This window comes from Piliocolobus tephrosceles, chromosome 10 (assembly GCF_002776525.5).
Source record: "Piliocolobus tephrosceles isolate RC106 chromosome 10, ASM277652v3, whole genome shotgun sequence".
Classification (NCBI taxonomy): Eukaryota; Metazoa; Chordata; class Mammalia; order Primates; family Cercopithecidae; genus Piliocolobus; species Piliocolobus tephrosceles.
The window spans coordinates 9,541,680-9,551,196 of NC_045443.1; the positions used below are offsets into that span (position 1 = coordinate 9,541,680).

The 9,517-nt window shown below is 34.6% G+C and overlaps 1 non-coding gene across 1 annotated transcript; it reads left to right on the plus strand.

The window, feature by feature from the left end:
- The first annotated feature begins 9,414 nt into the window (after positions 1–9,414).
- On the plus strand, positions 9,415–9,517 carry LOC111526641. Its single transcript, XR_002726444.1, has one exon. It is a non-coding gene; the product is annotated as a U6 spliceosomal RNA (small nuclear RNA).

The following is a 9,517-nucleotide window of genomic DNA, read 5'->3' on the forward strand; positions in this document are numbered from 1 at the left end:
TTCATGACCCAATTTGGAACAATTTGCATACCAGAATAGGAGATTAGAGCCTGTTGAACAAAATGTGAAACTGGGAGTCCACAAAGATGTAAATGGAAAGATGAAGTACCTCCTGACAGAGTAAGAATGGCACTGAACAATGTTACATGGATAATGGCTATTTTATTCAAGACTATTACAATGGGGAAAGGAGACTAGGACTCAGTCTGAACTAAAATCTGTCAAAACAAAGCGGGTGGGGGCTTTAAGAGTGAAGGTGAGGAGGAGATCATACACCATATGTATTTGCTAATTGGCTTTACCCAAAAGAAAATTAAACTTTCTTTGATCTGTACAAGTTGATCAGACAAATGGGGTCATTCTTGTCATATGCAACTAAAACAGGGTAGACAATCCAGGGGGAAAAGGCACTCAGGGCACATAGCATTGCTTCAAAAATACAATTCTCTACAAACCTAGTTGCTAAAACTACCTGTTGTAACTTAAAACCAATTTTATCTAACAGCTATTAAAACAACCTGCTGTGACTGCAAGACTGGTTTTACCCACCACTGTCACACACCAATCAGAATGTGCCAGCTCCTCAAAACTTTACTAGAGCCAATAAACTTTCTTTCAAACCAATACGTAACTTTTTTTGTTTGTTTTTAATAACAACTCCAACCTTCGTTTTGTTCTTTAGACAAACCAAAGACCCCTGGTCCTCGCATTTAGGCCAAATCACAATTCTTACCTCTCTAATAAAATATTTTAAATGTAGAGATCTGTCCCTATATTTTATTTTGATTTTGACCTACTTAGTGTCAAGCTGGGTTCCAAAGCTGACTCAGCTTAGGGAGAAACACTGGCCCACAGGGCTAGGGCATGATGTACTCACACTGGGGCTTATTGACTCCTGTGACCCCACTGTTGCTGCAGATAGCCTCATTTCTCCCTCATTCCTCCCTGAACTCCCAATTTTAGTTTGCTTCTGTTTTATTTGGATTTTAGATGAGGAGGGGTCTTCCCTCTTCTTGTTTCAGAGACCTCTTTCTCCCTCTGGTTGGAAGGTCTTCTGTTAGGGAGGACTATTTTCCTCCTGGCAGACCTCAGCTGTGACGTCTGGGTGACGGGATTTCTCTTTTCAGGCTGAAGCCTCGCCAAAAGCATTTTTATTTTTTCCTTCAGTTGAAGAAGGCAGCTGATCTTCCTTCTTGGGTTTATTTGGCCTTTTCATAGTCAGTGCTTGCATTTAACTGGCTTTTGTGTATTTGGCATTAAACAAAATCACCTAGATAAATTTAGTTACAAATGGATTCTCAAAGTTTAAAGGCATGCCAAGGTATTTTTTGTGACTCTAACTGGTAACATGTTCAAATATTACAGAGATCATTCAACACTCTGTTCTTAAATATAAACTAAAAGACCAGGGCTATAAAATTATGCACTCCAAATAAGCCTCATATCGCAATTGATTGCGTCACTACAAAATACTATCTCAAAGCTAGCTGAGACTCTTTCCTCTCCAGTTCTTTCTTCTTCTCTTATAATTCTTCCTCTTCATCTTTCTCTAAGCTAAACTCTTTCCAAACTCCTCAAATATTCTGGCATACTGATTAGTTAAGTAAAAATACTTGAAAGTCAGAAAATACAAAAGAAAATCATTTTTACTTTTACGCTATTTCTTAAAAGCAAAAGGTGAAATTCCCATGTAAAAGACACGTTTCCTATACTAAAAGGAATGGCAACATTATTATGACCAAAGACAAGCAATTGAGACCAAGAAAACACTGTATGAACCTTGTTAAAATCTTCTCGTGGCCTCCTCACTTAATTGAGTCACATTCTCAGTTAACTATTCCTTGTCCGATCCAGTATGTCGGTAACTGACTCAACCTTGTCTTTCCCCAAAAGTTAGTTCACAGTCTTTGTAAAATTGCTTATTGACAAAGTCAAAGAAAACAAAACTTAAGGTTTAGCCTTATCCCATTTTGTCAAAAAAAAAAAAAAAAGATTTAGATACGATTGTTTTTAATCAACTGATGAGTTAATATGCTTTACTATTTTATGACTAAAATTGAAAATCTAAGCTATAAGGTCTTTCTCTCTCTATATATATATATACGTTTAGAAGTGTTTCTACAAACGTACATATGTTACATTATATATTAAGTCTAAATGATAAAATATGCTGTTGCTGGACAGAAATTTCTTTAAAATTTTTATTTAGATAAATGGGCACTCATATAAAATATATTTTAATTACATGAATGTTTTCTTTAGTTTACATAAACTTAATCTCAAAGTTTGAGATTGACTTAAATCTCAAATAAATAGATTGTTTTTAATTTGTTAATAAAATAGCATTAGAAATGGTTTCAAAATTGCCAGCATACATTTTTGCCTGAGTTAACTGGTCAATTTTATATTTGCCCCACTAGATATTTTAAAGTCATAAACCTATAAACCCAACTTAAGACAAAACAATATTTGACACATTATTTTAATAAATATTTTTTAATAAATAAGATTAATCTTAAAATCTATATTAAATTAATTTAATCAATAAATTATTAATAACTTATCAGATTATTAATTTATATTATTTTAATCAAATTATTAAATAATGGTTTGTCAATTATTAAATTAATAATATATTTAATTAAAAGTTAATTATGATTTAATACAAATATATCTTCTGGGTTAACGATGAGATGTACATGCATTTAACTTCAAGCTTCTTAGATTAACATCTGATATTAACCAGCTACAAATTGATCAATAAAAAAACTTAAAATGAGTAGCTCTAATATCTGAATTTTCATAAGTAATTCAGATATAATTGTTAATAAATAAATTAGATAATTATTGTTAAAATAAATGTTTATAAATGAAGTTTTCATATAACTTAAAATCTTAAAGTTACCTTACATTAAGTTAAATATTAGGTACTTATTAAATGTCTGGTTAATACTCAAGTTAAAAAATTAAAACAAATTGTTAAATAAGTTCCTTCTAGCATCTTAAATCTTATAAAAAGACTAATAATATATAGATTTTCAACCAAAATATAAATTTTAAAAGGTAATTGTGTGTGAACAAAATCTTACATAATAATTTTCTGTCCTAAGATAAAATGGTTGGTTTTCCCAAAAGAAAAAATAAAACCAAAAATTATAAGACTAAGACCGGAGGTTTTAAAAACATTATAGAAGGTCTAAGCAAGTTAAAGAAGAGTTATAAAAAATGGGTCTTGCACATGAAAAAATGCTCATCATCACTGGCCATCAGAGAGATGCAAATCAAAACCACAATGAGATACCATCTCACACCAGTTGGAATGGCAATCATTAAAAAGTCAGGAAACACAGCACTTTGGGAGGCCGAGACGGGCGAATCATGAGGTCAGGAGATCGAGACCATCCTGGCTAACACGGTGAAACCCCGTCTCTACTAAAAAATACAAAAAACTAGCCGGGCGTGGTGGCGGGCGCCTGTAGTCCCAGCTACTCAGGAGGCTGAGGCAGGAGAATGGCGTGAACCCGGGAGGCGGAGCTTGCAGTGAGCTGAGATCCGGCCACTGCACTCCAGCCTGGGCGACAGAGCAAGACTCCGTCTCAAAAAAAAAAAAAAAAAAAAAAAAGTCAGGAAACAACAGGTGCTGGAGACGATGTAGAGAAATAGGAACACTTTTACACTGTTGGTGGGACTGTAAACTAGTTCAACCATTATGGAAAACAGTATGGCGATTCCTCAAGGATCTAGAACTAGATGTACCATATGACCCAGCCATCCCACTACTGGATATATGCCCAAAGGATTATAAATCATGCTGCTATAAAGAAGCATGCACACGCATGTTTATTGCAGCACTATTCACAATAGCAAAGACTTGGAATCAACCCAAATGTCCATCTGTGACAGACTGGATTAAGAAAATGTGGCACATATACTCCATGGAATATTATGCAGCCATAAAAAAGGATGAGTTTGCTTCCTTTGTAGGGACATGGATGCAGCTGGAAACCATCATTCTTAGCAAACTATCACAAGAACAGAAAACCAAACACCGCATGTTCTCACTCATAGGTGGGAACTGAACAATGACATCACTTGGACTCGGGAAGGGGAACATCACCCATCGGGGCCTATCATGGGGAGGGGGGAGGGGGGAGGGATTGCATTGGGAGTTATACCTGATATAAATGACGAATTGATGGGTGCTGATGAGTTGATGGGTGCAACACGCCAACATGGCACAAGTATACATATGTAACAAACCTGCATGTTATGCACATGTACCCTAGAACTTAAAGTATAATAATAAAAAAAAAAAAAATGGGTCTTGGCCAGGCGCAGTGGCTCATGCCTGTGATCCCAGCACTTTGGGAGGCCAAGGCAGACAGATCACAAGGTCAGGAGTTTGAGACTAGCCTGGCCAATACGGTGAAACCCCATCTCTACTAAAAGTACAAAAATTAGCTGGGGGTGGTGGCAGACGCCTGTAGTCCCAGCTACTCAGGAGGCTGAGGCAGGAAAATCGCTTGAACCCGGGAGGCGGAGGTTGTAGTGAGCCAAGATCAGGCCATTGCACACCAGCCTGGGAGACAGAGCGAGACTCTGTCTCAAAAAAAATAAATAAATAAAAGATGGGTCTTATAAAAGAGGTTTTATGTGGTGAGATGGCGAAAAATATACTTATGTGTTTTTCTAAAAAGTAAATATTGGTATCAAGGGTGCACTGATACTTGACCAGAATCTGATCCTCAATATTTGAAACTATAAGGTTTTCTTAAAACATGTATATGCTCTTCATAAAATTGCAAGAGGTTTGATTTATAATCACAAAATCTGTGTCTTTAACAGCCTTATTCTAAACCACAGTGTCTGTTTCAGCCATTTTTTTCCTGGAGATCTATTTAATTTCCCTAGTTATAGGCTAAACATGCTCTCCTATTCATTTACATAATAATTTCACTTCTTGAAATAAAATTTTCATTTCCAAATTTCTCAGATTCATATCTCGGTTCAACTTTTGCTGTATCTCACTGCACGTGATTTGCAGGCATACATCACTACTTTGGGTTTTAATATCATCAAGAACCTTGAGAAGGTCTTTTTGTTTTGTTGTCCACTCCAGTAACTCTTTTCCTCTGGTTCTAACTCTGCTGTTATGTCCTGACAGTAAAATACTTACCATGAAGGCCTAGAAAAGCAGTGTTTTCCTTCAATATAATTTGATTTTGTACTCTTTGCTTTTCTTGATATTTCTAATTGCTGCACTTATAATGTTAGACACATTGTTCATGTGTCTGATTAAATTCAAGTGTCCTTTTCATCAGGTTCAACTTCCAAATAATCTAAATGAACATTCCATAAGGAGAAACAATTACACTGCAAAAGATATTACTTTACCCTTTTGGTAGTTGGTTTAAAATAAAAAGATGTTACGTTTCATCACAATAAATTTTGTGTTGTCTTTATTAGGTTTGTAATTACTTAGAAAACTGAGCTTTAAAATGATTAAGATTTTTGCATCCATGTAACTTTCTATATTGTTGTTGAAGTCTTTTGATTATCACTCTGATTAAATAAATTATTATTTTACAGTGACCTGTGCTTTCTGCTTTGATCAAGTGGTTTTTAAATTGATGCATAATATTTATACACATTTATGAGATGCATGTGATATTTTGTTAGATGAGTAGAACATATAATGATTAAGTTAGGGTATTTGGGATATCCATCCCCTTCGATGTTCATTATTCCTATGTGTTGAGAGCATGTCAAGTCCTCGCTTTTAGATATATTGAAATATACAATACACTGTTGTTAACTATAGTCGACCTACTCTGCTATAGAACGTTAGAACTTATTTCTTCTATCTGATTATATAGTTGTACTCATTAAACGCTGTCTCTTCATCCTCTGTGCCCAACACATGATTATTCCCAGCCTCTGGTAACAATCATTCTACTCTCCACCTCCATTGTATCAACTTTTGAGATTCCACAATTGAGTGAGAACATAAAATATTTGTTTTTCTGTGCCTGGCTTATTTTACCATAATGACCTCTAGTTCCGTTTATGTCCCTGCAAAAGACATAATTTAATTCTTTTTCATGGCTTAATATTACTTCATTGTGTATATACAGCACATTTTCTTTATCCATTCATTCATTGGTGGAGACTTAGGTTATCCTCTATCCTGGCTATTATGAATAGTGTCAAAATGAACAAGGAGGTACATGTATCCCTTTATTATACTGATTCTTCCCTTTGGATAAATACCAACTAGTGGGCTGTTGGATTGTATGGCAGTCCTATTTTTTAATTTTTTGAAAAATCTCCATACTGTTTCCATAATGTCTGCAATAATTTACATTCCCACCAACAGTTTATATGAGATCCTTTTTCTCCACATCCTCACCAGCTGGTGTTATTTTTTGGCTTTTTAATAAAAAGTTTTCTAAATGGGGTAAGACGATATCTCATTGTGGTTTTAGTTTGCTTTTCTCTGATGACTAGTGATGTTGAGCATTTTTTTACATACCTGTTGGCCATTTGTTTGTCTTCTTTTGAGAAATGTCTATTCGTGTCCTTCGCTGTTTTGTAATGTGAGTACATACTTTTTGCTGTTGAGTTTCTTGAGTTCCTTTTATATTTGATAAGTCCCTTGTGAGGTGAATAGTCTGCAAATATTTTCTCCCATTCTACAGGTTGTCTCTTTACTGATTGATTCCTTTGCTGTGAAAAAAAAAAATAGTTTAATATAATTCCATTTAAACACATTTGGTTTTGTTGCCTTTGCTTTTGAGGTCTTAGCCATAAAATCTTTGCCTAAACCAATGCCCTCGAGTGTTTCTTCATTGTTTTCTTGTAGCCATTTTAAAGTTGTAGGTTTTATGTGTAAGTGTTTAATCTATTTGGGGCTTAGTTTTCACATATGATGAGATATAGGTGTAGTTTCATTTTTCTGCCTGCAGATATCTAATTTTCCCAGCACTGTTTATTGAATAGTCTGTTTATTCCCCAATATATGTTTTTGGCATATTTGTCAAAAATCAGTTGACTGTATAAAAAATGAATTTATTTCTGGATTCTTTATGCTGTTCCTTTGGTCTATGTGTCTGTTTTTATATCAATACCGTGTGATTTTTGTTACTATATCCTTGTAATATATTTTGAAGGTCATTAGTTCTGTGTCTCCAGCTTTCTGCTTCTTGCTTAAGATTCCTTTTGCTATTCAGGCTCCTTTTTGGTTCCACACAAATTCTGGGACTGTTTTTTCTATTTTCTTGAAAAAATTACACTGATATTTTGATAGTGATTGCATTGAATCTGTGATATGCTTTCAGGTGTAGGGTCATTTTAACAATATTACTTCTTCAAGTCTATGAGCATGAGATGTATTTTCATTAGTTTGGGTAATCTTCAAATTCTTTCATCAGTGTTTTGTAGTTTTCCTTGTAGAACTCCTTGATCTCCTTGGTTAGATTTTTTCCTAATTATTTTATTTTTTTTGCAGCTATTGTAAATGGGATGTCTTTTTAAATTTCTTTTCAGATAGTTCATTTTTGGTGTATACAAATGCTACTGATACTGGTTTGTTGGTTGTGTATTCTGGAATTTTACTGAATTTATCAGATTGAAGAGGTTTTTTTATTGAGTTGTATAGGTTTTTCTTTATAATGTTGTATCATCTGTAAAGAGGGACAATTTGACTTTCTCTTTTCCAATTTGGATGCCTTTTTGTTTTTGTCTCTTACTTAAATGCACTAGTTAGGATTTCCAGTACTATGTTGAATATGCGTGGCTAAAGTGGGCATCTTTGTCTTGTTTTAGTTCTTAGAGGAAGTGTTTTCAGCTTTTCCTGATTCATTATGTTTTCAGCTGTGAATTAGTTATCCATGGCCTTTATTGTGTTGAAGTATATTCTTTCTATATCTAGTTTGATCAGAGTTTTTAGCACGAAGCGATGTTGAATTTTATCAAATGCTTTTTTTTTTTTTTTTGTATGTCTATTGAGATAATCATATGGTTTTTGTCTTTCATTCTGTTAAAGTGAAGTATCACATTTATTGATTTGTGTATGTCAAACAATCATTGCATCCTGGGATAAATCTCAGTTGATCATATTGCATTATTGTTTTGATATTCTCTTGAATTTGATTGGCTAGTAGTTTGTTGGGGATATTTTTGTCTATGGTTCATCAGGGATACTAACTTACACTTTTCTCTCTCTTCCTTATTTTTGGCCTTGTCTGGATTTGGAGTTACAGAGATACCTCATAGAATGAGTCAGAAATAATTACTTCCCTTTCCATTTTTTTGGAATACTTTTGAGAAGAATTAGTGTTAGTTCTTCTTTAAATATTTGGTATAATTCAGCAGTGAAGCCATCCAGTCCTGGGTTTTTCTTTGTTGGAAGACTTTTTATTACTGATTCGATCTTGTTACTTGTTATTTCTTTAATTAGGTTTTCTAGCTCTTCCTGATTCCATCTTGGTAGGTTGTTTGAGTCCAAGACTTTATCTACTTTTTCTAGGCTTTCCAGTTTGTTAACATATAGTTGTTCATAATACTCTCTAATAGTTTGTATTTCTGTGATATAAGTTGTAATGTTTCCTATTTTTATGTCTGATTTTCTTTTATTTAGATCTTCTCTCTTTTTTCTTGGTTATTCTGGCTAATTTATCAATTAGTTTATCAATTTCATTTATCTTCTCCAAAAATCAACTTTTTGTTTTGTTGATTCTCTGTATTGTTGTTTTCCTAGTCTCTTTTTTATTTAGTTCTGTTTTGATCTTTATTATCTCGTTCCTTTTACTATATTTGGGTTTGGTTTGTTCTCACTTTTCTAATTTCTTAAGGTGCATTGTTAGATTGTTTGTTTGAAATTTTTCTACTTTTTGATGAAGGCACTTATTGCAATAAACTTCCCTCTTACTACTGCTTTTCCTGCACCTATAGGTTCTGGTATGTTGTGTTTTCATTGTCATTATTTTCAAGAATTGTTTTAAAAGTTTTCTTCTAAATTTCTTCATTGACCCAGTGATCATTCAGGAGCATGTTACTCAATGTGCATGTGTTAGTACGTTTTGGTTTTGGTTTGTGATTTTTTCCAGACAGTCTGGTTCTGTCGCCAGGCTGGAGTGCAGTGGTGCGATCTCGGCTCACAGCAACATCCGCCTCCCAGGTTCAAGCGATTCTCCTGCCTTAGCCTCCCTAGTAGCTGTGACTACACCCGCGCGCCACCATGCCCAGGTAATTTATGTATTTTTAGTGGAGACAGGAGACAGGGTTTCACCATCTTGTCCAGGATGGTCTGATCTCCTGACCTCGTGATCCGCCCGCCTCGGCCTCCCAAAGTGATGGGATTACAGGCATGAGCCACTGCACCGGGCTGTTTGCACGGTTTTTAAAGTTCTTCTTGTGTTTGCTTCAGCAGCACTTATACTAAAGTTGGAACAATAACAGAGATTAGCAAGAGCCCTGAGCAAGAATGACCTACAAATTAGTGGTGTTTCCTTTTTTC